The sequence below is a fragment of the Miniopterus natalensis genome, chromosome 5, assembly GCF_054644295.1.
Source record: "Miniopterus natalensis isolate mMinNat1 chromosome 5, mMinNat1.hap1, whole genome shotgun sequence".
Classification (NCBI taxonomy): domain Eukaryota; kingdom Metazoa; phylum Chordata; class Mammalia; order Chiroptera; family Miniopteridae; genus Miniopterus; species Miniopterus natalensis.
In genome coordinates, this window is record NC_142085.1 from 91,188,294 (window position 1) to 91,213,125 (window position 24,832).

A 24,832-nucleotide genomic window follows, 5' to 3' on the forward strand; every position below is an offset into this window, starting at 1 on the left:
CGGCAGGCGGGAGGGAGGAGCCGCCTGCAAGTCCCGTGGCCACTTGGTCGGCCGGTCCCCCCGGGGCCGGCCGTGCGGAGGCCGGCGCGCGCCCCAGGCGTGGGTCACTGCGGTTGACCGCTGTGTGTTTTTCTTTCTTAGCTGCGACTTCTAGCCGATGGCCTTGGCCGCGCGGGTCTGCGGTGCCAAGCGCGGAGCTATGTCCAGGGGCTGCGCCAAGCCGCCGGCCGCTGGCCCGGGCTGTCTGCAGCCCCCAGCTCCGCAGACCTCGTGGGCTTGCAGTGTTTGCAAACCCATAATTAATGCAATCTGCAGAAAGGAAAACATTCCACTTAAATGTGTTTTTGAACAAGTGCTTGAGAAAACACGGCGGCAGAGAGAACACCTCTGGTGGAGGGATGCTTTTCGGCGGCCGGGGACTTGTCCTGAAGGCGTTTATTGTATCGAAAATAGAGGCTGTGGTCGGTTCTGCTTTTCAGCAAATTCGAAGCACTCCTGTGAGCCTTTTTTTTTTTTTCTTTTAAAGCAGTACGAGGGGGAAGGAGCTAGCGAGTTCATGGTTCATACCTAAAATTCTTCTGGAGCCGCCCTGGGTCCCTGCCTTGTGTCTCACAGTGACTCGTAGATTAGAGGCTGCTCACTGGAGGCGCAAGGGAGGTTTTCACACGCCCTGCTTTCTATCTCCCCGGAGGGGACCGTCCGGCAACACGTCCCGCATGTGCTCATGTGTGTACACATCTGTACATACATGTCTGCAAGATGCACACACATAAAGACATCCCCTTGTAGTGCATGAAAGGGTTAGAGAAACGGAGGCCAGTGCTCAGAGACCCCGCGTCTTCTCCGGAGCTGTGGCAGTGGGTTAGCCACGGCGGCCACGGAGTCTCTGAAGGTGCAGAGCCCGCCGCCCGCCTGCCGTCCTGGGGGGAGCCCAGCCGGGTGGTCCCTCTGAGGAGCAGCAGGATCATGTGGTTAGTTATTGGAACAATTTAAATCTCTGCAGATTTTCTTTTCTGCTCGCCCTCCCCTCCTCCAATTTAACCATTTCCTCGAAGCCTCTGGTCCTTCGGCTCTTGGGGTCTCAGGCGGTGCCAGCCACACGTGGGCTCCCGTGGCGAGGCCCATCCCGTGGGGCCTGCGGTGCCTCTTTTACTGCCCTGCCCAGAAAACTTCTGGCTTTCAAACCACATTTGCAAATAAAATGCTGTGTTGCTTTTGCATCCAGGAGAAAAGTTTAAAGCCGTAAAATATTTTGGCAGACTGCTCCTTACCCCGCCCCCAGCCCAGGACACCGGGGAGTTGGCGGATGGGCCGCGTGGAATGTTACACGCGCCCGTCTCTCTGAGGCGCGGGTGTCTCTGCAGATCACTTTCGGGGGGGGGGTCTCTTTTGTTCCCAGGGGAAGGGCTCTCTCCACAGCGTCCACATCTGGTCCCTGATAAATCAGAGAGGCCGTGGCAGCCGTGGAGACGGGAGCCACAGCGGGGTGTCTCCTCTTCACTGTCATCTGTAAAGTGGGGACCAAGCAGTGATATCTCCTTAGCACGTGAGAGGATTAAAGGTAAGGCTGGTAATATGCCCGGAACATATTCGTTCTCAATTCACAGTGTATCTGATGGCGCCCATGCCCCGACCCTGTGAGATCGGTTTGAACACTGTCATGACCAGCTCTCGAGTTGCCGTGTCACAGGGGTGCTAGGACATCGGCCGTCCCACCTGTGCCCTGCCCTTGGCGTGTGTGGGAGCTTCCTGGGTGTCCGTCGCATAGCCAGGCGGTTGCCGGGGGAGCCTCGGCCCTCGGCCCCCTGTTCTGTCTTCCTGTCACCCAGAAACGGGACGCCTCCGGCCTCGGCGGGGTTTAGCAGTCTGTCCACCTCGCTTCTCGGAACCAGGCATCCATCTTCCCGTCTCCCCGCTCCCCGGGGAACGGCGTGGCCAGGGCGCATCCCTGGACTTTGTGTTCAAGACTCGGAGACTCTGCTTTGCTTGATAATTGCCTTTTTTTATTTTGGCCATAAGACCTTTGGTGTTTTCTCTTATGACTTTCCGGTGGCCGTGCGCAATCTCCTGGTCCGCGATCAGGCCTCGGTGCTGTTTCCAGGCACAGACGGTGCTGACCGAGTCTAACCCACCCTAACCTGGACCCACGTCTCTCTTACCTGAAGAGGTGGGTGCATCCCAAGGCCAGGCCATCTCTGTTTTTGTGGGAGTGGTGGACTCTTTTTTATTTTATTTCTGTGCCTGGTTGAGACTCGGAATACGTTCCATGTAAATCGTTGGCTGCTCAGAGGACAACTGTCCCCCTTTGTCAGAGGTGCAGGCGTGTGGGTTTTGCCTGACGGCCAGTGAGCCCACTCCTGAGTGTGTCCCGTGGGGCAGTGAGGAGTGACGGTGCCGGTGCCTCTGTCCCAGTGTGTTCGAGGGGAGCCGTGGCCTCGTGGCAGAGCTGGCCGCTGCCACGAGGCCACGTGGGAGGCAGAGTGGGGGGACCTCCCTCGCGCCTTTGCTCTGCCCGTGGAAGGCGAGCGCCCGCTGCAGGTTTCGGTGACGGACACACTGGGTCGGGGGTTTCTCCTTTAACCCGCACGACCCCTCCGCAGGCACATTCTGCTGCGTCCGCATTCGCGAGAAGAGGGAACAGCTTCCAGGGCCCCCCCAGTGAGCCGGTCGAGATGCTGCCACATTCAGCCTGAAATTGCTTTCCTTCCTCGGGATGGGGTGGGCGACCCAGCTCTGCTTTCCTGGCACCTTCGGGGACCTTATAACCGGTGCCACCGTTTCCCTGGGGACCGGTAGTCCGTCCTCCCCTTCCCGCGTCGTCTGGCGCACGGGGAGGGCTCTGGCCTTGCCGGCCTGTGGCACGTCGGACCCCAGAGTGGAAACGGCCGTTTTCCACCCCACGTGTGTTTCCCCACGTGGCTCCAGACGAGAGGCAGGGAGGTATTGGCTCAAACGTACATTTAAATGCTCGGTGTCAGCTTGTCCACGAGACCCAGCGATGCTGCCGAGATGCCAGCATGGAAAGGCGCCTCCATTTCCGGCCCTCACGGGGTGACACGGGCACCGTCCTGCTTGAGGCTGTTCCCCCTGGACGTCCGTATTTTAGGAGCGACGGTGGCTTTTCTTTCCCCGCCGCGGGCGCGTCGGGTGCTCCGGGAAGGGGCGTCTCAGTCACCAGCACGCGCCGCCCCGGAGGCGGTTAAGGGAAAGGACGCTAAACACAGTCAGGGTTTTCCAGCCTGGGGACCCGTCCACGTGGCGGCCAGAAACCCAAACATCTGCAGGAGGCGCTTTAATTTTGATTTGCAGTCAAGACCGTAAATAAAACTCGAGGCCACTTCCGGCCCTGAGAGACCGCAGCGAGCAGCCCGCGGGCCGAGGTCGCGGGGCGAGAGGGCAGCGGGTCACCGAGTGACCAGCGTCCAGGTGGGCCCGCGACGGTCGGGGGTTCAGAATGGGGCCGTCGTCCAGCTCGACGGCGTCGCTGTTGGGGCAAAGGTAACGTTTATACGGTTTTGAATGAAAAGGGAGCCTATTCCACACGTATAGGACAGACTTGGAACGATGACTTTCCCGCAGAATCTTGGAATTAGGGAAGAAAACGAAGAGGACACTTTCTGACTTCATTTACGGGAAACTGGAATCGCCACCTTCATGCTTCCCCGACCGCTGGTTTCGGTGACCGGGCAGGTTTCGCCGTTCATATCCGCATGTCTGTAGAGCTGGACTAACGGTCGATCGATTATTTAACAAGCCTGCAAGAGGAAAGATGTCAGGAAGTGAAATTTTAACTTTATACGGGCTCAGAAGAAATTGTTTAGAAGTGAAAATAGCAGCCGTTCTATCTCGGTTTTGTAGTCCCAGCCTGGAGGTCAAAGAGCAGGGTTCGTCACAGACGCAGGAATGAGCGGGTCCAGCGGAACTCACGCTTACAGCGCTGGGATTACACGGGCCTGTTCGTGGGACCTGGGGCACGGCAAGGCCTGGCCGCCTCGCGTTGGAGCTGTGGACGCGGAGGCCGTCTCAGAGCGGCGCTGACGCCGCGGCTGTTCTGGTTTCTGACGCGTGGCGCCAGGCGGCCCGTGCCCGTGAAGCTGGCGCCGCGAGGAGACGCGTCGGTGCAGCGGGCGATGCCCACTCCCTCGGCGCAGACCCTGCTTCCTCACGGCCGCCTGCGCCCCGGCCGCCTTCCTCCCGCCTTCGTGCGCCCCCCAAACCTCGCTCCTGCCCGCGCTTCCCTGCTCACCCCGTGCCGACCCCTCGCAGGGCCGTTTCTACCTTAGTTTTCATTGAAGGCCCACCGGAGGCCTTTTAGCTTCTATTCCTCATTTTCTTCCCCCCGAGAGCCTTCGTCCGTCTCCCCCCGGCCCCGTCCCGGTGGCCGCCGTTGCGGTGGGTGGGCCACGGCAGTCATTCTATCCCCAGAGTCGGGTTACTGACCCCGTCCATTAGCCAGCCTGCGCCTATGGCGGGGTTTTGGGGAGGGTGGGCGGGGGAAGGGGCAGTAAACCAACTCTTAACGTTTGAGGTTGCTGGCAGAGAGTCTTCCAATAATAACGAAGTTTCAGAGCATGAAGGGCTCCAGATAAACAGCGATCTGCGGTGGGTTTGATCACTGGCTCGGAGACGTCTGCGGGGCTGTGCCTGGTGGGCCCCAGCCACCCCGGGTACCTCCAGTCGGTTGGATGGAGCGATTCCTTAAAGAAAAGCTCATCAGATTGTTGGCAAAAAGCCGCTGTTGCGTATAGGTTGACCTCGTCCGAGTCGGGCGTTTCTGTCTGTCTGTCTCCTACCCTGCGCAGCCATCGAGGCCCGGGAGCGAGCCCCCCGCCGGCAGCCCGAGCGCAGTCTAGAGACCCGGCTGCCTCCTGGGGACTGGGAGAAGCTCTCTGGCTTCCCCGGGCTTTGCCGCCCACTCGGGCCCTGCCCACGCCGGCCCGCAGTGGCCCGGGAAGGATGGTGCCCGTGGCCCCGGGCAGGCCCCGCGCCCCCGCCCCGCGAGCGGGGATTCGCGCTCAGTGACGATCGCGAGGCCCACGGTGGAGGAGACACCCCGTGGGAGCCTGGGAAGCCCTGGGGGCGGCGACCCCGGGGTGGGACCGTCCTCCCTCCCGCCCGCGGGTTTCGGGAGCAGCAGCAGGAGAGGCACCTGCCGCCCGACCGAGAAGGACTCGAGCTTCGCTTCTGTGTTGACCAGGAAGGGATTTTACAGCCCAGTGACGGAAAGTTCATTACTGGGCGGGCAGGCCGATGACCCGAACTCCTCGGGCCGCCTCCCGGGGTGGCGGCGGCAGGGTTTGTGATTCCTGCAACTGGGCCTCGGTGCTCGGCGGGCGAGGCTCCCGAGCCTCCGGTTTCATAGAAGCCTGAGTGCGTTGGGTGCCGTCGCTCCAGTAACTCGGAATCGCACCCCAGGGTTCAGACGTTTACGGGCACCCACTCCCCTCCCTCCCTTGTTCACATGTGACCACTGCTTGGCCCATCTTCAGGACTGAACACGGCCCCGCCTGCGTCACGCGCTGGTTCTCGCATCGCCGACGCCGCTGAGCCTCAGGTTAACCTCTTCACCTGACTGTCACTCACGGACCTGCACTTCCCTTACTCTACCCCACTTTTAAAAATAACCTAGAGGAAAAAGGCACAAATCAAAGGAACCTCACAGAGCCCTCAGCACGGCTTCCCGCACCGTTCCAGGGGTTACGCGTACCCTCCGAATGTTAGGGGTCCAACGGAAACAAAAAGACTTCATGAGACGCAGTCTCCCCCTTCGATAAGAACAGTCACTTTAAAATAGGAAATAGAAGCCAAAAAATAAGGAATAAATTCCCTACATACCTGCAACTCTATAAGCAACTCGAGGGATCTGGATGAGGGTCTTCGAGCAGAATTCAGTGCCCTGGTCGTTTTCAGTTGTGTGATTGATTCAAAGCACTCGGGCCTGTGTCGTGAAGAAATTTTTTAATGAAACAGCACATTTAAGATTAATTTAATAATAATGACCTTCGGAGAAAAGCAGCTCTTTTCCTGGCAAGGTCGAGGCTGCCGGATGATGGCATCCGGAAGGTTCCCAGCCAGTGCTGGGCTCCGGGTTCAGGACCGCGAGTGCGCCCGGCGTGGAGAGCGTGCTCCCGGGCGCCCTCCGTCTGCAGTGCTGTGAACCCGGGCGCAGCGTGAATTACACGCCAAGCTTCCCCGTTGCACTTCCATCCCAAAGAGCAGTCCCAGTAAATTTCTTAACAGACCCGCGTGAGGGGGACTGTCTGGTCGTCACGGAGGAACAGCAGAAAGAGCCCACGCGTTGCACCTGTCGAGTCCCCCGACGCCTCCGCCTGCTCGGGACTCAGCGCTCAGCACGGTCCAGCTTCCTTCCAGAGGCCAGTTTCCTCGACTCGCTATCGTGGCTTCTTCTGTAGGCGCCTGTCCCCAGCAGGAGGAGGAGAGAGGGCAGGGGGTGGGGAGGGGAGGGCGGCATCTCCTGTGGGGCCACCTGAATGCTCTGACGTCAGAGCCCACGCCAAGGTCCAGGCCAGGCAGTCCCTTGTCTTTGGAAAACAGATGCACATAAATTTTCTTAAAAATATGTTTTTACTGATTTTGAGAGAGGAAACACCAGTCGGCTGCCTTCTGCATGCCCCCTACTGGGGATTGAGCCCGTAGACTGGACATGAGCCCTGACCGGGAGATGAGCCTGCAACCTCGAGGTGCACGGGACGAAGCCCAACCAGCTGAGCAACACTGGCCAGGGCTATAAACATGAAGTTTTAAGGATTAAAAGAGATACAATGTCTCATGCCGGTGCCTGCTCTGAGCCAGTCGCTACGGGATACAATGTATCCTGTGGAGGCGTCTCCTGGGCCTGAGAGGCTGTCAGTCAGGACTCTGGGGGCGGGGCTTCGTGCAAGCCCAGACTCACATCATGCTGGACGGTCCAGCGGTCAAGAATGAACACTGTGTGTTCTCCACGGGCCATTTACTTAGGTATTTAGAGAGTACTAAGTCGTCTGAAGGCAGGACCCCCTCAGGTGCCCCACCCCTTTCTCCTCGGGCTGGGTTTTCTCTGCTTTTCGGAGGACTCTGCGAGGAGTCACTGCAGGCCCCACGGTGCCCCTTCTCTCTCGAACCCTCTCCCGCTGGGCGCTGCTTGGTCAGGGCGGCCCTCAGTCCCGGGTCAGCACCCGGGAAGCGTGGTCCCCGGGCAGGCCGGCCCCAGCGTGCGGCTACCTCACGGCCCTGAGCGGCTTCCTAATCCGAGGTTCTGGTGACCTGGTCTCTCCTGCAGCTGTTGCTTGAGTTTTCTGAGCCCGCGCTGGTACTTGGTGTATTGCTCCGGATCCCATCACCCCAGGATGTGTGGAGGATCCTCTGTCTTCCTGTGACTGGGCGGCCGCAACACCCCCGAGGGACAGCCAGCCTCTGAGGGAGAGCCCACTCGGCGAAATGAATTTCCATTCGCTGTCCCAGGGAGGGTCCCCAGGAAACCTGGCTGCCTCCACACCCTCCTTACTCCCCCACCCCAGAATCAATGATGTAAAAAGCATCAGTAAAACGCTACGTTGGGATCCCAAGTACATGTTACTGTGAATCGCGCCCTAACTTTACCCTAACCCCGTGATTGACACTTGGCGAGTGTGGCCGTCCTCTCGCCCTCTGCACAGGCTGGGGACGCGCCCGTCTCGCGGCGACAGGGAGCCCGAGGCTGTGCCGGGTTCAGACTCTGCGCAATAGAACTTGCTGTCTTTCCCCCGGCACCTCTCCCGGGTAGAGGGCGCCGGCGTTGTGTGCTCCGGAGATAGCATCTCATTTGTCCCTCACACCTGCCAAGCAGCCGGATGGATTTCATGGGTGTATATATATATACCTGGGGTTTTTGGAAACCCCTCAGGGTAAGGAAGGTGAGCAACAGCCCCGACCTGAACGTACACGTCGGATCCGTCCTTGCTGCGCCGGGTCCGGAGACATGCTCGCGCTAATCAGGCTTCATTCTTAAAAGATTTATCTAGTGCGGGGGGTTGCCAAGGACAGATCTTCCTCCTCACTCAGAGATATAATCCAGGTGGGGCTGCGGCTCCCTCCGTGGCCCTGCTGGCGTCTCTCCTGCCTTCACACCCCCTGAGCGCAGGTGAGGCAGCCAGGCCAGGGAGGCGCCGTCTCCTGGGGCGGGAGCTGTGGGGCCCAACCGTCCGTGTCCCGCATCGACCACAGGAGGGAGCCCGAGAGTAGCCTGGCCCCTCCTTGGGGGAGACTGGGGGCCCCAGAGCTGGGCTTTGGGGTTAGGGCCACAGGCAAAGCTTCCACCACCTTGGAGACAAGAAGTGCCCGGGCCCTGCCACTCCGCCTGAGTTCAGGCACCACGTGGAACTCTCCCGTTTTAAAGGTTTGACTCATGACACAGACAGAGTTGCTAAATTAGGGAACAGAGAGCGGGGACTTTTCCGTGCCCCAGCACCTATATTTGGAAGTCTGCAGCCCGCGTGTCAAATCAGGGCCGTTACTCAGCCGTTGGGGAGGAGAGCTGCCGTCCTGGTCGGCGTGACCGAAGCCAGCGGGTTCCACGGAGGGCAGTGGCTCCTGGTATTGTTGGCTAGATTAACACTATATTTCAGGGTTCTCCGGGCAAAATCTGCAAACGTCGCCTTTACGGGGGAGTTTAACCCGAAAGACCCTGTCAGCACCCAATTGGAGTCTGTGCTCCGCTTCAGTCTCCTTTCTGACTGAATCCTTCAGTGAGGTCGGCACACACCTGTCACGGGAGGGGGCTCTGGGAGGTGACGTGCCAGCTCCCAATGAAGCAGGCACATCAATCAATACCCAGCATTCACGGGGTGTCTGCACCTGCTCGAAGGAGTGAGGGGACTTCCCCAGAGGGACATGAAATCTCCTCTGGGTGTTGGGGGAAGCTGGGAGTGTCCTGTGCAGAGAGCCACCTGGAGAAGGGAGGAGCCTCCTGAGGGTCCTGGCAGGTGTGGGCATGAAGGGCTATAGGGGAGGGGGGCTGGGCAGCCAAGGGAAGCCTCTCAGGGTGTCAGAGCAGGGGACAGGTAGGCTCCTCATGGAGCCCTGATGTTGGGGTGCAGAAGGCTCCTGGTGCAGCTGTGATATGGGGGTGCAGACAGACTCCTGATATAGCTGCAATGTTGGGGTGCAGACAGGCTCCTGGTACAGCTGTGATGTTGGGGGTTGCAGACAGGCTCCTGGTGCAGCTGTGATGTTGGGGTGCAGACAGGCTCCTGGTGCAGCTGTGATGTGGGGGTGCAGACAGGCTCCTGATACAGCTGTGATGTTGGGGGTTGCAGACAGGCTCCTGGTGCAGCTGTGATGTTGGGGGTTGCAGACAGGCTCCTGGTGTAGCTGTGCTGTTGGGGTGCAGACAGGCTCCTGGTGCAGCCCAGCTCTGAGGACAGGCCCTCTGTCTTGGCTTTGCTTGCTGTACTGTTTCTACTGCAAGGACACGTGGTGCTGCTTTCCCAGGACCCAGACGGGACAGGGTGGGCCATGGACATTGGGTCTAGTCTGTGAGTTTTCTTTAAACTCTGAGAGCATTAAATGTGAGCCTGCAACAGACTCACAGTTCCATGTGCGCCATGTCTCCCAGCTGTTTCTCTGAGCAGAGTTGGGAGCCGTGAATTACGGGGGTGGTGGAAGCTCGCAGCCGGGTGGCTGCCAAGCTGGTCACCCTGAGAGGCTGGCCCCTTCCCTCCTCTTGGTCTCTACCTGACTTTTGGACGTGGGGTCTCCTTCGTGGCAGTCGTGGCCTCGAAGCTTTAGAGCACAAGTGTCCTTCACAAGTGAGTTCCCCAGGTAGCGCTTGGCTTTGCCAAGCCCCAGGGCAAGGCGACTTGGGAGGGAGGGCTCGCTGCGTTTTCCCAGAGGGTGCTTTAGAACTTGGGGAGCTGCAGCTGATCCCGGGGGGGGAGCTGCTGTGTGTGGGGTGGGGGAGGAGACCGGAGGGCCCCCCTTCCACCCGGGGGACGCTCGGGGGAGGCTGTCTGCATGTGAGGGGAACAGCATAACCCTCACATTTCTGCCTGTGAGACGGAAACAGACACAAAGCTGAGGCGACAGGAATCACTAAGAGATGAGGGGGAGAAGGTGCACATGGAAGTGGGAATCGGTGATATTTCTACGTCACGCTGGGCTTTGTTCATTCCTGCAAACGGTGAAAACTGTGGAAGAGCAGGGCCCGGCTGGTGTCCTCAGTCCCCCCGAGACTCCGCCGCAGCTTCAGCCCCACTCCCGCTGTCTGTCCTGACCTGGTGAGGTCCCTGCGCCTGGCCTCCCACAGTGTCCGGGGGGGGGGGGTGTTCAAACACTGAGCGGACCCCCGGTGCAGCCTCAGGAGAAGGGGATCCCGCCCTCGACTCTGCAGAAACCGGAACAGACGGAGAAGCCCCGTCAGCCAGCCGGGCCCACCGCACAGCCGTCCCCCTGGGCGCCGGGTCCTCGGGAGCCTGAGGGCTGGTGACTGACGGGCAGTGACTGACGGTGCTCGCGTGGCGCTCACTAACTGTAATTACTTAATCCCCTGTTTGCCTCTGGGCCGCCTTGTAATTACCCGGTGACCTGGAGCGTCACGTGTAAACACCCCGCCTGCCAGGTTCTAACCACACGCACGTGGTGGGAGGGACCCTCCAGAGCCGAGAGGGGCGATGACAGGCCTCCGCGCCACCTTCCCGAGCCCTGGGGGCACACGGCCTGGGCCACGCCTGCGGCTCCACAGCCCCCACCTGTCTCCCGGGACCAGGATCCGGCTGGAGTCCCTGTGCCCAGGCGGCAGCACTCGGCCCGGCAGCGGGACCCGCGGGCGTAGGTTCTCTCTGTCTCTCTTTCAACCCTCATCTGAGACTTTTTCCATTGATTTCAGAGGGAGGGAAACATCAGTGTGGGAGACACATCGATTTGGTTCCTCCTGCACGAACCCTGACTGGGGTCGGGGATCAAACCTGCAACCCAGGGAGGTGCCCCGACCGGGAATTGAACCCGGGCCTTCTGGGGTGCAGGCCGAGGCCCTCACTGCTGAGCCGGGCCAGGCTGGGTGTGGGTGCAGGGAGGGCCGTCCAGCCGGGCTCTTCTTAGTCCGGTGACGCCAAGGGCCTGTTCTGGCACAGCCCTTGCCACGCGGCTGTGGGCTTGAGGTTCCTTGTTCCCCTCACTCTCTACTCTGTCTATTCCTCCAGGAAGACCTCCCGACTCCTGGGTATAAATGCCAACGTCCTGGGAAGCCGGGGGCGTGCAGTTAGGCGTGTTCCTCTCATAATAATTAGATGCTAATTAATTAAGTATTTTGGAAACTAGCATAATGTAGCAGTTTAATTTTATGGAAATGGCTAATAATGATGTGGAAATGGCTAATAACTTTATGGAAATGGCTAATAATCGTTACTGTAACGCTACTGTGTCAGGGCCCTGGTCACAGTGCCCCCCCCTTAACTCCTGCCCCTCCCGCACCCCGAGCAGTGGGGCCCGGGTTGTGCCCCTTCGCAGCAGGGACACGGGGTTGAGTGCTGTGCCCGGGGCGGCCGCAGGGGGCTGGGCAGGCGAGTTCCTGGCGGGATCATCCGCTGTAAGTTCTTCGGGACTCGAGGTCGCTCAGGCCTCGTGCGGAGCGTGTTTTGCTGTCTTAAGCCCCGGAGGTCTGAGGATTGACCACGCAGGGCAGTTAGTTCTCCTGGGGCGGCAGCTCCCGCTCCGTTTAAGTCAACGCGGGTTTGCAAGTGAGAAACGCAGCCGCGGACGCAGGCCTCCGGCCCGTGACGTGTCTGTAGGCTCCTCCCAGTCGGGGACACAGAGTCCCTGGGGTTTGTCCCGAGGGTCTGGGTCAGGGACAGGAAGGGCAGCCGGGGACAACCTGGGCAGGAGGCACCGGTGGCATCGGAGGGAAAGCTCTCAAAGCTGGCGGAAGGCGAGCTCGCCTGATTGGTCACGCCTGGGCCACGGGGCGGCTAGCTCAGCTCGGAAGGAGGCACGCGGGACGAGCCACAGCGGGTGCCGGGCGGGGAGCTGCGGCCTGTCGGGGGAAGGCCGGGTGTCCTGGGCGGGGATGTTGGCCGGTGTTTCTCCCTCGGCTCGTCTCTGAATCACACATCCCTCCCGTGGTAGGTGTTTGGCTTCTGTCGTCTTGACTCACCCCTGCTCCTCTCACTGACATTGTGAACGGTTTCGAGACCCTTCGAGGACACCTTTTAATTTACCGTAAATCAGGTAAAGCCCACCTTGACTGACCGGTGCTCCAGATGGTTTCTCAGGCTGACGTGCCGCCCCCAGGACGGTTAACGTGTCAGGACGTGTGCCCTGCAGGGCCCCTGGACTCCCGAGTGGCGTGAACCCCTGGACTCCAGCCCCCACGCAGCGTGGAGGAGGACCCGATGGGCTCTCCTTCAACGTTAAATAAATTCTAGAAGTAACTTGACAATATAACAGACACTTTGAAAGAAAACCACGTGATCCCGCGGCGCCAGCCACCACGCGTGCTCTGCGCCGGGGTGTCTTAGTCGGGACTGTTGTGTGGTTTTTAAGAACGTTGTTGCCCTGCCCAGTGTGGCTCAGAGGTTGGGTGTCGACCGATGAGCCAAGAGGTCCCTGGTTCGATTCCCATCAGGGCCCAGGCCCGGTTGTGGGCTCGATCCCCCGGGGGCCTGCAGGAGGCAGCCGATAGATGACTTTCTCTCATCACTGATGTTTCCCTCCCTCCCTCCCTCCCCCCTCCTCTCTCTAAAATTCAATAAAAACATATATTTTTTAAAAAGAACATTGTTATGATGAGAATTTTCTGTGTTTTTCACTCTGAGCCATGTGGGGGTAGGAGGGGCGCAAGGAGAGGACCCCTGGCTTTAGAGGGGTTATGGGCTGTGCGAGCCCCTCCGTTCCTGGGAGGCCCAAGCTGGACAGTGGGCTGCCGGGCACAGCCCAGTGTGGCCACCAGCCTCCTGCCGCCCACCTCTGCTCGCTCCCTGCTTAAGGGACATTTAACCCCAGGTTTCAATAGAACATTTACGTATCCAACCCTCTGTCGTGTCTCACATTTATTACGATTTTGTTAACAGACAATAGCATCACTTTAAAATTAAGGATTCAACACGTGGTGAGCGTCACTGCGGGCGTCCTTGGTTCAGGTGCTTGAGGGCAGCCGGTGCCCTGGCAGGCGGGAGACGTCCTGCAGGAGACCTGGGGCCTGGCTCTCGGCTCTGCCAGCCCGAGGGGAGCTGGGACCAGGCCCGGGGCTTTCTCTCGCATCCCTGGGTTTCCAGTCTCCTGCTGCTGATAACCACCCTGCAGTGATGAGCTGTCCCACGGCCGCGCAGCCCAAAACCCGCAGGAGGCGGCCCGTCCAGCGCCGTTTCCGGTGAATTGTTTTCATCGTGGAGGAATCCAGGCAGGAACAAAACCCTCTGGGCTTATTAGCCAGTGACTGGTGCAGATAGACTCCCTTCCGGGAGTATTCAGTTGGCATTTTTCCATTGTTTTTTAATGTACCGTCTGCATCTAAGGTTCAGACACCAAGTGCCAGACGCGACTGCTGCAGTGTTCCCACGGGCCACGCACAGGACCATGTGCCACAGACTTTACCATGTTTACCGCACTTGCAAGCAGTGATACTTTGCTGGCGTCCAGAGTCCTCTGCGGGCTGCATTGGCTGCTTTCATTAGACCGTCACAGGAACGGGGTCTCTGGGACAACAGTGGGTCACAGACAACCGCTGGGAGGGGCATAAGAACCATAAAATACCAGAGAGGGAGGCGTCCCAGGTGCCTGAACGCACCTCGGGAGCCCAAGATAAAATGAACTACTGCGTGTCCCCAGGACCCCCCCGGTCCCTGTGCAGAACGGGGTGTCCCACCCTGCCCTGGGCAGCATCTCCGAGGGTCCCACAGCTCCCGCGACAGAGGACCATACGGTCGAACTGAATGCAGGTTACATCCTGCCCACAGGAGCTTCGGAGTCACACGTTTTCGGACGTCTTCCCGAGTGGATTAGACACCTTTCCTGGGCTGATTAGGCCCTTTCCTGGTGACCAGGACGGTTCTCCTCGTGCGGGGACTGGCCTGGGCTGTGTGACTCAGGCTTTTCCTAAATTCAGTGTCATACCTGTTAGGGGAAAGGATTCACTGTAGATGTGAAACGATGGCAGAAAGTGCAAGGCCGTCCCTGCGTCTGAGGACGCACCCGTTTATCTTTGTTTCTGGACAGTGGGTGCACCCCCCTCACAGTGACCCCTCCTCACACTCCGGGCGGCGTTTGGCTGTGACCACTCGGCCACCCCCGGCTCTGTGGACACAAACGCGGAGCGAAGAGTCAACGCCGGCGTGGTTGCCGATGTTCGTATGGGGACGAGTGAGACCCCGGTTTTCCGCCTCCACGGCGACTGGAGCGGGTGAGGCGCCTGGGCGCCAGGACTCCCCACCCGGCGGGGACGCCCCACAGACGCTCCGAGGGTGGGGGCACCGCAGGCCTGCTTCAGAGCCGCCTCCACGGGGAGATGCCGACGGGAAACCCCGACCCCCCCACTGCCGGCGAGGCGAGCGCGGGCGACAGCGATTCTCAGCGTGGGGGCTGATGGGGCGCAGAACTCACCCCCACAAGGCGCCGTGAATGTTTCTACAGCGCCCCGTTCATACTTTCAGGCGAGCGGTTTTATGGACAGTTCTGCTTTCCTGTTGTCTCCAGGGAACTGTAGCTACAGCCTGTGACAGTGAGGTCGCCCCTGTCAGCTGGCGGGCGCAGGGCTTAGGGCAGGTCTGGTCCTCCGGTAGCTTCTCTCCCGGCAGCAAACTCCTGCTCCAGCCTCTGGGACCAGGTGGGGTGGGGACAGGGCAGTGACTCTGGGACCTGGTGGGGTGGGGACAGGGCAGTGACTCTGGGACCAGGTGGGGTGGGGACAGGGCAGTGACTCTGGGACCAGGTGGGGTGGGGACAGGGCAGTGACTCTGGGACCAGGTGAGGGTGGGGACTGGGCAGTGGTGACTCCGGGACCAGGTGGGGTGGGGACAGGGCAGTGACTCCGGGACCTGGTGGGGTGGGGACAGGGCAGTGACTCTGGGACCAGGTGGGGTGGGGACAGGGCAGTGACTCTGGGACCAGGTGGGGTGGGGACAGAGCAGTGGTGACTCTGGGACCAGGTGGGGTGGGGACAGGGCTGTGATTCTGGGACCAGGTGAGGGTGGGGACAGGGCAGTGACTCTGGGACCAGGTGGGGTGGGGACAGGGCAGTGGTGACTCTGGGACCAGGTGGGGTGGGGACAGGGCTGTGATTCTGGGACCAGGTGAGGGTGGGGACAGGGCTGTGACTCTGGGACCAGGTGGGGTGGGGACAGGGCAGTGGTGACTCTGGGACCTGGTGGGGTGGGGACAGGGCTGTGATTCTGGGACCAGGTGGGGTGGGAACAGGGCAGTGACTCTGGGACCTGGTGGGGTGGGGACAGGGCAGTGACTCTGGGACCTGGTGGGGCGGGGACAGGGCTGTGACTCTGGGACCAGGTGGGGCGGGGACAGGGCTGTGACTCTGGGACCAGGTGGGGTGGGGACAGGGCTGTGACTCTGGGACCAGGTGGGGTGGGGACAGGGCAGTGACTCCGGGACCAGGTGGGGTGGGGACAGGGCAGTGACTCTGGGACCTGGTGGGGCGGGGACAGGGCTGTGACTCTGGGACCAGGTGGGGTGGGGACAGGGCAGTGACTCTGGGACCAGGTGGGGTGGGGACAGGGCAGTGGTGACTCCGGGACCAGGTGGGGTGGGGACAGGGCTGTGGTGACTCCGGGACCTGGTGGGGTGGGGACAGGGCAGTGGTGACTCCGGGACCTGGTGGGGTGGGGACAGGGCCGTGGTGACTCCTGCTGAGCCCTCCCCTTTGCCGCCTGAGCCGGCTCCTCTCCCTGGTTGTGGGCGCCCATCTCTGGCCCACGACAGTAAAGGGGACCTTTATCCCAAGACCAGAGCCGTGCCCCCCAGGGCCTTGTCCCTGCGTGAACATCAGAAGAGAAGCAATGTCAGTGGACCCTCCCGGGTTTCCTCTTCTGTGGAAGCTCCTAACTGCTGGGGCAAGTTCAGCAACACGGCCGACAGCGGGGAGGGCTTTGCGGGGCAGTGTGTTTGTGAACAGACGGGGCTCCGTCGCTCATGTAATGAATCTGGAGCTTTGGTTGGCTGAGCAGAGGGAGCCGAGGTGAACCCCGGGGCCAGGGTGCGGATCCAGGAGCCGTCTGACGTTTTATTTATAGTTTTAAATTGATTTTTAGAGGGAGAGGGAGAGAGAAACCGATGTGAGGGAAACACGGACCAGCTGCCTCCTGCAGGCCCCTCACTGGGGATGGAGCCACAGCCCGGGCATGTGCCCTGACCAGGAGTTGAACCGGCAACCTTTTGGTGCCCAGGACGATGCCCAGCCAACTGAGCCACACCGGCCAGGGTCTGACATTTTATTTCCTGATCAAGTCATGTTAGATGCCTTTAAGGCCACAGGCCCCAAGACGCTGAACATTGAGAAAAGTCTGGATTTTCTCCATTGCCATCTGAGGCATTTCTGGGATAAATTTTACCAAAACATTAAGAAATGGCACATGCGAGTGGCTTAGTACACATACGCCTCTGCTGAGTCCATTTAATTTTATAATACTGTGACTTCCACATACGCAAGTCGTTTTAAAAGATTTTAAAGTGCCCCCTTAAGCCCCCGAGACGTGCTGTGGCTTGTAAGCGGGTGGTGGGCTCCCGCCTTGCCCTCTGGGTGTGGTGGCAGGTGACCCTGGCGGGCTCGTGTTTATCGGCACCTAACTGCCCACATCGCCGGATCCTGCGTCCCTGGTAGCTCCGGGCATCTTGATCCCACAGGAACAGGGCGGTGAGACTCTGACAAATGAGATGTTAGGTATCACCCTTCATGCCAACAGAGGGAAACAGGCCTCTTCCCCACCGGGCAGGGAGGAGTCTCAGGGCAGGGAGGTCGGCTCTTAGGCTCAGAATCACTGTGTGTTTTAGGTTTTGCTGACGCTTTAGGGCCAAGAGGAAACCCTTGCGCCTGATCCAGTGTCGCTCGGAACACTGTGTGTTGGAAAGCCGTGTCCTTCGCTGCTCCGACCCCGCTGTGTTCTCTCCCCTGTGAGGTCCCCAACGGTAGTTGTGACACCAGGGCCCCCGAGGACAGGCTATGACTCACCCACACAAACACGCTTCAGGCCCCCCTGGCTGTGGCCCAGAACCCGGGATCCGTCCTCTGGCAGAAACGTGTTTTGGTGTCAACCTGTCCTGGCACCTGAACGTGACTCGATGTCCTGATGCCACCCTCAGGGCTCCGGTGGGAGGGGTTGGGAAGGACCAGGGCCACTGTGGCCTCCCCGGGGGGGTCAGGGAGGTGGCCAGAGCTGGTGCTGTCCAGGGGTAAATGGCAAGTTCAAGGTCAGGGGCCCAGACAGCAGGTGTGGAGGGTGCACCAGGTGTCCCCGTGTTACCAGGAAGGGCTCCTCCCTGCACCTGCTGGCCTTGCTGCTACTTCCGGGGCCCTTCTGTGAGCCTGGGGGGCTTACGCCACCGAGTCTCCCCTCCTCTCCATGGTGGACACAACCCCCACCTCGCCCTCCTTTCGAAGGAGAGAGGAGAGGCCCAGGCTCCCATTCTGCCTGAAATGGCGGCTGTCCTGTCCTTGTCACTTGGGAGATGGACAGTGAAGGACTGAAATGGGTCCCCTGACTGGCACTGCTCATCCGTGGACGCTGGGGGGACGCTGTGCTCTCAGCAGCAAGGCTCCTCGGTGTGGGTGCGAGGCGGGGTGTGTGTGAGAGTGTGCATGTGAGTGTGCATGTGCTGGGCGTGCGCACGCCTGTGAGTGGATCCGTGTTTGTAAAATTGGGTTCATGTTCTATGCTGCATTTTAAATATTTTTTTCTGTTTGAAAATATTCTCTACATTTTATATGACTTTCCTGGATTAATCCATTTCTGATGGATTAGGGTTCGGGTGGCTCCTTAGGTAACTGATTTGGCGAGACCGCTGTATTGGATGGTCCCTCTTTCAGGTTGGTTTTCCCGCTGTGAGTAATGCCGTGAGCAGCGCTGCGCCTGAGTATCCGTGTGCTTCTCTGATTTTTTTCTCCACCTATATCGTGTACGTGGAATTATTGGGCATCAGGATTTTAAATGCATATGACAGGGTCAGTCAGGGTTTCTGTGTTTATGCAACATTTGGAACCATTGGTGCTGTTGGGAGCAAGTCGTCGCTTAAAATTCAGCATCTGCAAAATTATTTTCCTTGGTTTTTAATCTAAGAGCCTATGTTCACTATAGACCTGGGTGGCCAACAGCACCGACCGAGACCCAAACCTCCTGCCCAAGCTGGACGGAAGGGAGTCGCTAGAGCGTCATTTGAGGCTGGTTCACCGGGAGGCTGCAGGGTGGGCCGTGCCGTTTTCACGAGGCTCTGCGCTTTCCAGATCCTGGCGGCAGGCGGCAGGGGGCAGTGGCAGGCGGCAGTGGCAGGTGGGCCCCATCAGGCCAGCGGAGAGGCCGCTGTGGGCCCGCACACCGCAGAGGCAGGCGGGCGCTCGGGTGGGCCGCCGCCAGCAGGTGGGTGCACGGTGCTTCCCGCCCGGCCCGCCCTGTGCCCGCCGGGCCTCAGACCCCACCCAAGCCTCCCGTTCACCTCCACGTGCTGAGCAGGAGGGGCTGTTTGGAGCTTGTCCTAAGGTACTTAGCATTAAATGTGCCTTTAGATGGGCTTCCAGGCATTGATTTCTCTCCCGGGGACAGTGACCGGTTGGTGTTTTTATCACTTATTTGTTCTGCCGAGAGAATGGACAAGTATGACTGGAAGCTTTGGGCACCTAACGAAGCCCTTTGTGTGGTTTTCTCAGCTTCCAGCTGCCCTAGTGTCAGGTGTGCAGTTGGGAGAAAGTCGTGGTGTTTGGGGCTCGACCTCTGTCGGAGCTCAGAGCAAGGGGTCGGCTGCATCGACGGCGGGCAGGTCTCGTCCTGAGCGGTCGGGCACGGAGAACGGACTGGCAATTTAACATACGGTGGGTACTGGCAAGACCGCTGTGGACAGTTATCATTTACAAACATACTAAAATGTATTCATTAAGTACATTTATGAGGCATCCCTGCTCCAGAGGGTAGAGATAATCCAGATAATAAAGCTGGTAGTGTCCGTGTGATCTTAGTGATAAGATTTGAAAGTCCCAGGGACTCGATCAAATTCAGAATTACTCTGCACGTTCGGTGTATTTAGTCTTATTTCGAGCAGTTCAAGCACTTGACCCCGGAGCTGCAGACGGCGGGGAGAGAGCAGGGAGCCTGCCCGTGGTTCTCGATGACGCTCCTGCACAGGGCGGCAGAGCAGCGGCCCTCTCGGGGCCCGGGGTCCAGCGCAGCTCCCGGCGGGCAGGCAGGAGAGGTCGCTCACCCGACGGAGGAGTAGAGGTGCGGGGCCGAGGGGCTGCTTCCCAGAGTCACTGCAGAAAATTCAGCGCAGGACAGAGCAAGGAAATCAAGTCCCAGGTCTCCGGGTTCTCCAGGCGGCACGTTGACCATCAAACTGCATTTGGATTTAAGGCTCATGTGGCCTTCCTTGGCCCGTGGCCTCCCTCAGCCCGTGGCCTCCTCGGTCCGTGGCCTCCCTCGGCCCGTGGCCTCCTCGGCCCGTGGCCTTCCTTGGTCTGTGGCCTTCCTCGGCCCGTGGCCTGTGCGAGTGAGTGAAAGGGAGGTGCAGACACGGATCTGGATGAAGACCTGCTCTGTCCTTTCCCTGCACTTCTTTTTAAGAAAATTTTATGTTCATCTTTATTGTTGAAAGTATTACGATGCCCCCCTTTCCCCCCACTGGCCCCTCCACTTCTTCACGGAGAGCGGCGGGAGGGGAGGTGACCTGGGGTATTTTTAGGTCAAAGAGCCGCCTTCATCCCTCTCAGGGCCGCCCGGCTCCTGCGCAGGCGGGAGCGGCGGGAGCTTCCCGACCACCGTGATTCACTCATGAATCAGCGGCCGTCCTGGGGGCCGACTGCGGAAACCTCTCGCCTCCCTGACCAGCCTGTTCAGATCCTGTTGTGGTTCTGCAGCGTTTTACAGAAAAACAGCCCTGGTTCCAACTCTGCCATCCAAACCCGCATCTTTAACTTTCATTACAGAGCGAAGGTCCAGGGCGAGACCTCCGCCCGCGCGGCGCTGCCTTCCTGGAAGAGGGCGGCGAACAGGACGGGCACTCCAGCGCCGGGAGGCGGTGCGGCGGGGTCCAGGGCGGGCTCCGCGCAGCCGGCTGCCTCCCAAATATTTGACCTAACGGCGCCTGGGCCGGGTGCTCGTCACGCCAGAGCGGGTTTTGGCCTCTCCGCGTTTTAATGAACAAACCCATCGGTTCATTTTCAGTTAACCCTTCACGTTCCACCGATGAGCAGAAGGAAGGTGGGCAGCTGGGGCCGAGGCCGAGAGGGGCACGATCCTGCTGCGGGCACCCGGCCGTCTCCTAGACCAGGACTTGCTCCCCGTGCGAATCCTCGCCGCCCGGGCTCCGGCCGTAACCGGAGGCTTCCGCGGGTTACGGCTTCACAGAGTGTGGAGCTGGCTTCGAAGGAGAATTCACCAGTTTGAATAAAGACTGAGCTGTCGGCACGTTGGGACGTATTCAGGCGCGAGCCCTTCGAAGGGCGGCCGACCTGAGCTCCGATCTTTCTTGGGGTAGATCTGGGAGGAAACCGGTTCCCGTTGCTTTGCCGTCTCGCCTTGCGCGAGAGGTCGTGTGGCTCTGCACAGACGGAGGCCGGAGCTTCCCGGGCGATGCATAAACCTTAACCCAGTGGTGAGTTTCCAGAACCGAAGGGCAGTGAAGGCCCTGGCTGGTGCGGCTCAGTGGTTAGCGTCGGCCTGACACCCAAGGGTCTCGGGTTTGACTCCAGTCAAGGGCACGGTCCTGGGTTACAGGTTCGATCCCCAGCCCCAGTCGGGAAATGTCGGGGAGGCGACCGATCGGTGTCTCTGTCTCTCTCTCTTCCCCCACCTCCCTCCCTCCCACTTTTTCTGAAATAAAAGCAATGGGAAAAATAAAGACAGTGACATTCAGAATATAAAGACCGAGCTGCCCTTGGAGCGGACACCGATGTGTTGAGATTTGGTCCCTAACAGCATCACAATGTAAAGCTCTGTTGGTTTGATATATTAATGTCACATTTTCGGGGAGAGTCGTAAATACTGTTTAGTTAAAATTAGCTTTAGACGAGCGAGTTGACAATGTGGATATAACTGTTTTTTCCTGAAAAGTGTATAAATCCTGATTTTCTTTTTTACGGTTAGATAACAGGTGGGAAAATCTGCTTCACCGCCTGTTCATCGGGCGTGTTTTCTGGTGGTTCGCCGTCTTTGTCGTCGCCGTGTTCATTGGTTCCCCCCTAAAGGAATTGCCGTTGAAAACACGTACGTGGATTCTGCGCAGTAGCCTCTCTCTGTGTTTTGCGTGTCAGCAGCCGTGGATCCCGTGGGTCTGGGGCGTCAGGCGCGTGGGATCACTGATGCCCGGAACCGTCCGAAATCAAAGTGTCGCCTCCGTTTCCATCCTGAACTTCACTGTTTTCGAGGTTCGCCTTCACTCCAGGCCTGTTGGGCTGAGTCTTGGCGAGTCTGTCAAGTAGGTTCCCAGATGTTAAGAGCAGTTTTCCTCCCGAGCCTCCCGAGTGGATTTGTTCCCCATGAAACAGCAAAGCGCAGGGCGTGGGAGCAGGAAGCCGGACACGTGGGCGCCGGCGTCGTGTTAATCCCCCTTCGCTCCGATTAGGGGCCTTGGGGCGCAGGGTGCTAATCCGCTCAGCAGATACGGAAAAGTTGCGGCTGGGTCTCCTCTCTCCCGCTCCTCTGAGCTCGGCGCCTCGCCAGCGTTTCTCGGCACGTCCGTGAACGGCTCCCCGAGGTCAAAGCGCCGGTTTGGGGAAGGTCGTGAGTCCTTTGGGGATGAGCAGTGACTCTGTCTTTTTCTGCTTAGAAAGTCCCTGATTTTCGGGGCCAGGGAACCCCGGGGCCTGGAGTCTTCTCTCCATGAAGGTGGAGCTGGACTGGGGCAGCCCGATCCCAGAGCCCTGCGCCCAGGGGTGGCGGGGACCCCGGAGAAGAGCAGGGTGTTCTTCTCCCCTCCCCTGAGGCTCCCCAGGGGTTGAGGGAGAGGTTGACTCAGCCAGGATGGGGCACTGGTCCCGGGCTCCCCAAATTCCAGTGCTCCAGGGTGTTTAACGACATGAAGAACCCGGCCCATCACATGGACTTGCCCAGGCTGGGGCTCTGTCTCTGAATGAGCCACGGAATCGGGGTGTCCCACACCAGGGACAGACCCCCGCTACCCCTTTGCCTGCTGTCTGTCTGGGCTGTGGCTCCCTGGGGCCTGCGGCTGCCTCTGGGAAGGCGACGGGGCCCGTTAGACTCTCTCAGGACCTCTTGTCTCTCTGACGCCGACTGACGTTGACCCGGGATGACCGCCTCCAGCGGCGTCCGTCGGCGCGGCCGGGGGCTCCCAGAGCCTGACGTCTCCCTCTGAACCCTGACTGTCCTCGGCCTCCCTGTAACGGTTCATCTCCCTGTGGGACGCGGTGCCGAGCGCGATGCCTGAGAGGCGATGTGGACAGTTACCTCGTATGGCGTCTGCGCTTCCCAGGGACACGGGAAGTGTTTGGAGACACCGTGGTTTGGAGAAGCCCCCGTGACGGGACCGAGTGGGTCTGTGTCCTCACACAGGCCCCGTGACGCACAGCGAGGGGCCTGCCGGGCCTCCGCCTGCACGCGGTCCCTGCGCCTCGCCGTGTGGCCTCACTGTCCCTGGGCGGCTCTGTGGGGACCGGCGTCCCCGCCCTGGGCCAGGGGCTCGGGCGTTTCCCCTCCTGCCCCCTGGTCCCTCGGCCCCCTCACCTCTCTCGCCGTCGGCCCCACAGGGCCCCGGGAGTCCCTCAGAATCCTCTTTATTCCTCCACAAGCCCTCACCTTTCCTCCCCCTGTAATTAAAGCCTTCCTTCTTCTCCGTAATTAAAGGTGTGAGTTTCAGGACATTTTTTTGAAAGCGTTTTCCCCTCAGCATCGTCTTATTAGCACTGTAGCCGTGGAATGGATTTTTACTGGTTCTTCGGCGGCTGCTCCTTTAGACTGGGGTTTGGGGAGCTGGGTGAGGAGGTTTCCACCCTGAATCCCAGCGTCCAGGTGGCAGCGCCCGGGAGGGGTGCCTGTGGTGACCGTGCCCCCCGCCTGCCGGGGCCTGGCGTCCACACGGGTGCCTCTCGAGCCCTGAGGCGCAGCTGGGGGACGGAGCAGCCGAATTTCAACTGTCAAACTTCGGCGAACCCGAGCGTGAACAGCTCCGTGGCTGTGGCGTCTGAACCGGGCTGTGCGGGTCGAGGGGCGTGTGCTCCGCGCCCTGGGCTCCGGCTGAAGCGCCGTCGGGGCGAACCCCGGCCGCCTGGGCCAGCCGCCAGCGCCTGCCCTGGACACCCCGCTGGTGCAAGGCACAGATCAGGGCAGCCGGCTCTGCCCGGGTCACCCGGGGTGGGCGGTGCAGGCGCCCAGGGAGGGGTGTCGGTGATGGAAGACAGGGTGGCGTCCGTGCCCGCCCGTCTCGGAGATTGCACCGGCGTATTTCGACGGTGATGACGCCCCGCGCCGTGAAGTCACCACGGGAGTGCGAGGCGTTTCGGAGAGCGGTGAGGAGGGGTCTGTTCCGAGCGCCCCAGGCCTCGCTATCTCCTAACAGAACCAGGTTGTTAAAAAATGCAGAGAATCTGTGTCACGCGTAAACCAAGGCGACGGAGGGAAGCCCCCGCGCCGCGGACGGCGCCAACAGGAGCCAGCGGGGAGGTGGGACCCGCGTGGAGCTGGGACGGCGGGAGAGGAGGTCCCAGGCCTCCTTCCAGCGGGGCCCCGCGCGGGGCGGCTAGTAAAGCCCCTGGGAGCCGGTGTCCTGGAGAAAGGAGACCCAGCTGCCTCCCATGGGTCAGTGGCCTGTGGAGAGGGGAGCAGGACCCGGGTCCCGAGTCCTTGGTTCAGTTCCAGCTGGGTGACCCCCTCCGGGAGCCTTGGTCTCTTCAGTGGGCAGCTGAGGCCCCGGGCGTGGGGTCCTCTGGGAGCCTCTGTCTCTCCATCGGTGCCCCTGTGAGTTTCTCCCCCCTTCCTCCTGCCCCGTTCTGTCCAAAGGGGCGGCCTCTGCACTTGCCCCCAGGGCCCGTGAGCCAAGGACCCTCGATTCTCTGTCACGGGGATTCCTGCTCCTTCCCAGGTTTCTCTCACTTCGGTGGCGGTAGTGTTGGTGTTTGCAGGGCGTGGTTGTGGGGAGATGTCTTCTCTGGGTCCCCTCTTTTCCCCAGGGCCTCTCTGTGCTTTCACCGGTCACAGGGTGTGCAGGCCCCTTGGGGGGGGGGGGCAGTGAGGAGGGTTCTTGCCGCCTCCAGACACGGGGGGCCGTCATCGGGACGTTCCTTTGTCCGGCTGTTTGCGTGTGGACTTGTGGGGAGACCACCTCACCCCGGAGACCTGGAACCACCCGATGCCACGACGCCGGTTAGCAGCTCCGTGTCCTTCCTTTCAGAATCTTTCCTGGGAGCATGTCCGGCCCCAGGAAGGGCAAGATCATGACTCAGGAGGAGACGCGAGGCTGGGATGCACTCAGGGACGTGGGGACATTTCAGATGCGCCGCAGGTCCTGCTGGAGTCTGGGTGCGGACTTGGAACCGGGCTCCGCCTGGTCTCCACGTGGGGATCAGAGGCCCTGAGCCTTATACGATGTGTTTGTTCTGTGACACTTTTTTTTTTTGGACACTTAAAAAGTACAAGTGGATCTACGCGTCTGTGAGACCTGGCGGCTGCTCCGGGGGAGCGGCTCCCTCCACCTGTGTCCC

At 60.3% G+C, this 24,832-nt stretch overlaps 1 protein-coding gene across 4 annotated transcripts in view; it reads left to right on the plus strand.

Moving 5' to 3' along the window:
* SMOC2 (SPARC related modular calcium binding 2) overlaps positions 1-24,832 on the plus strand; it is an 89,819-nt gene that overhangs the window by 582 nt on the left and 64,405 nt on the right. The gene's annotated exons all lie outside the window — the stretch shown is intronic.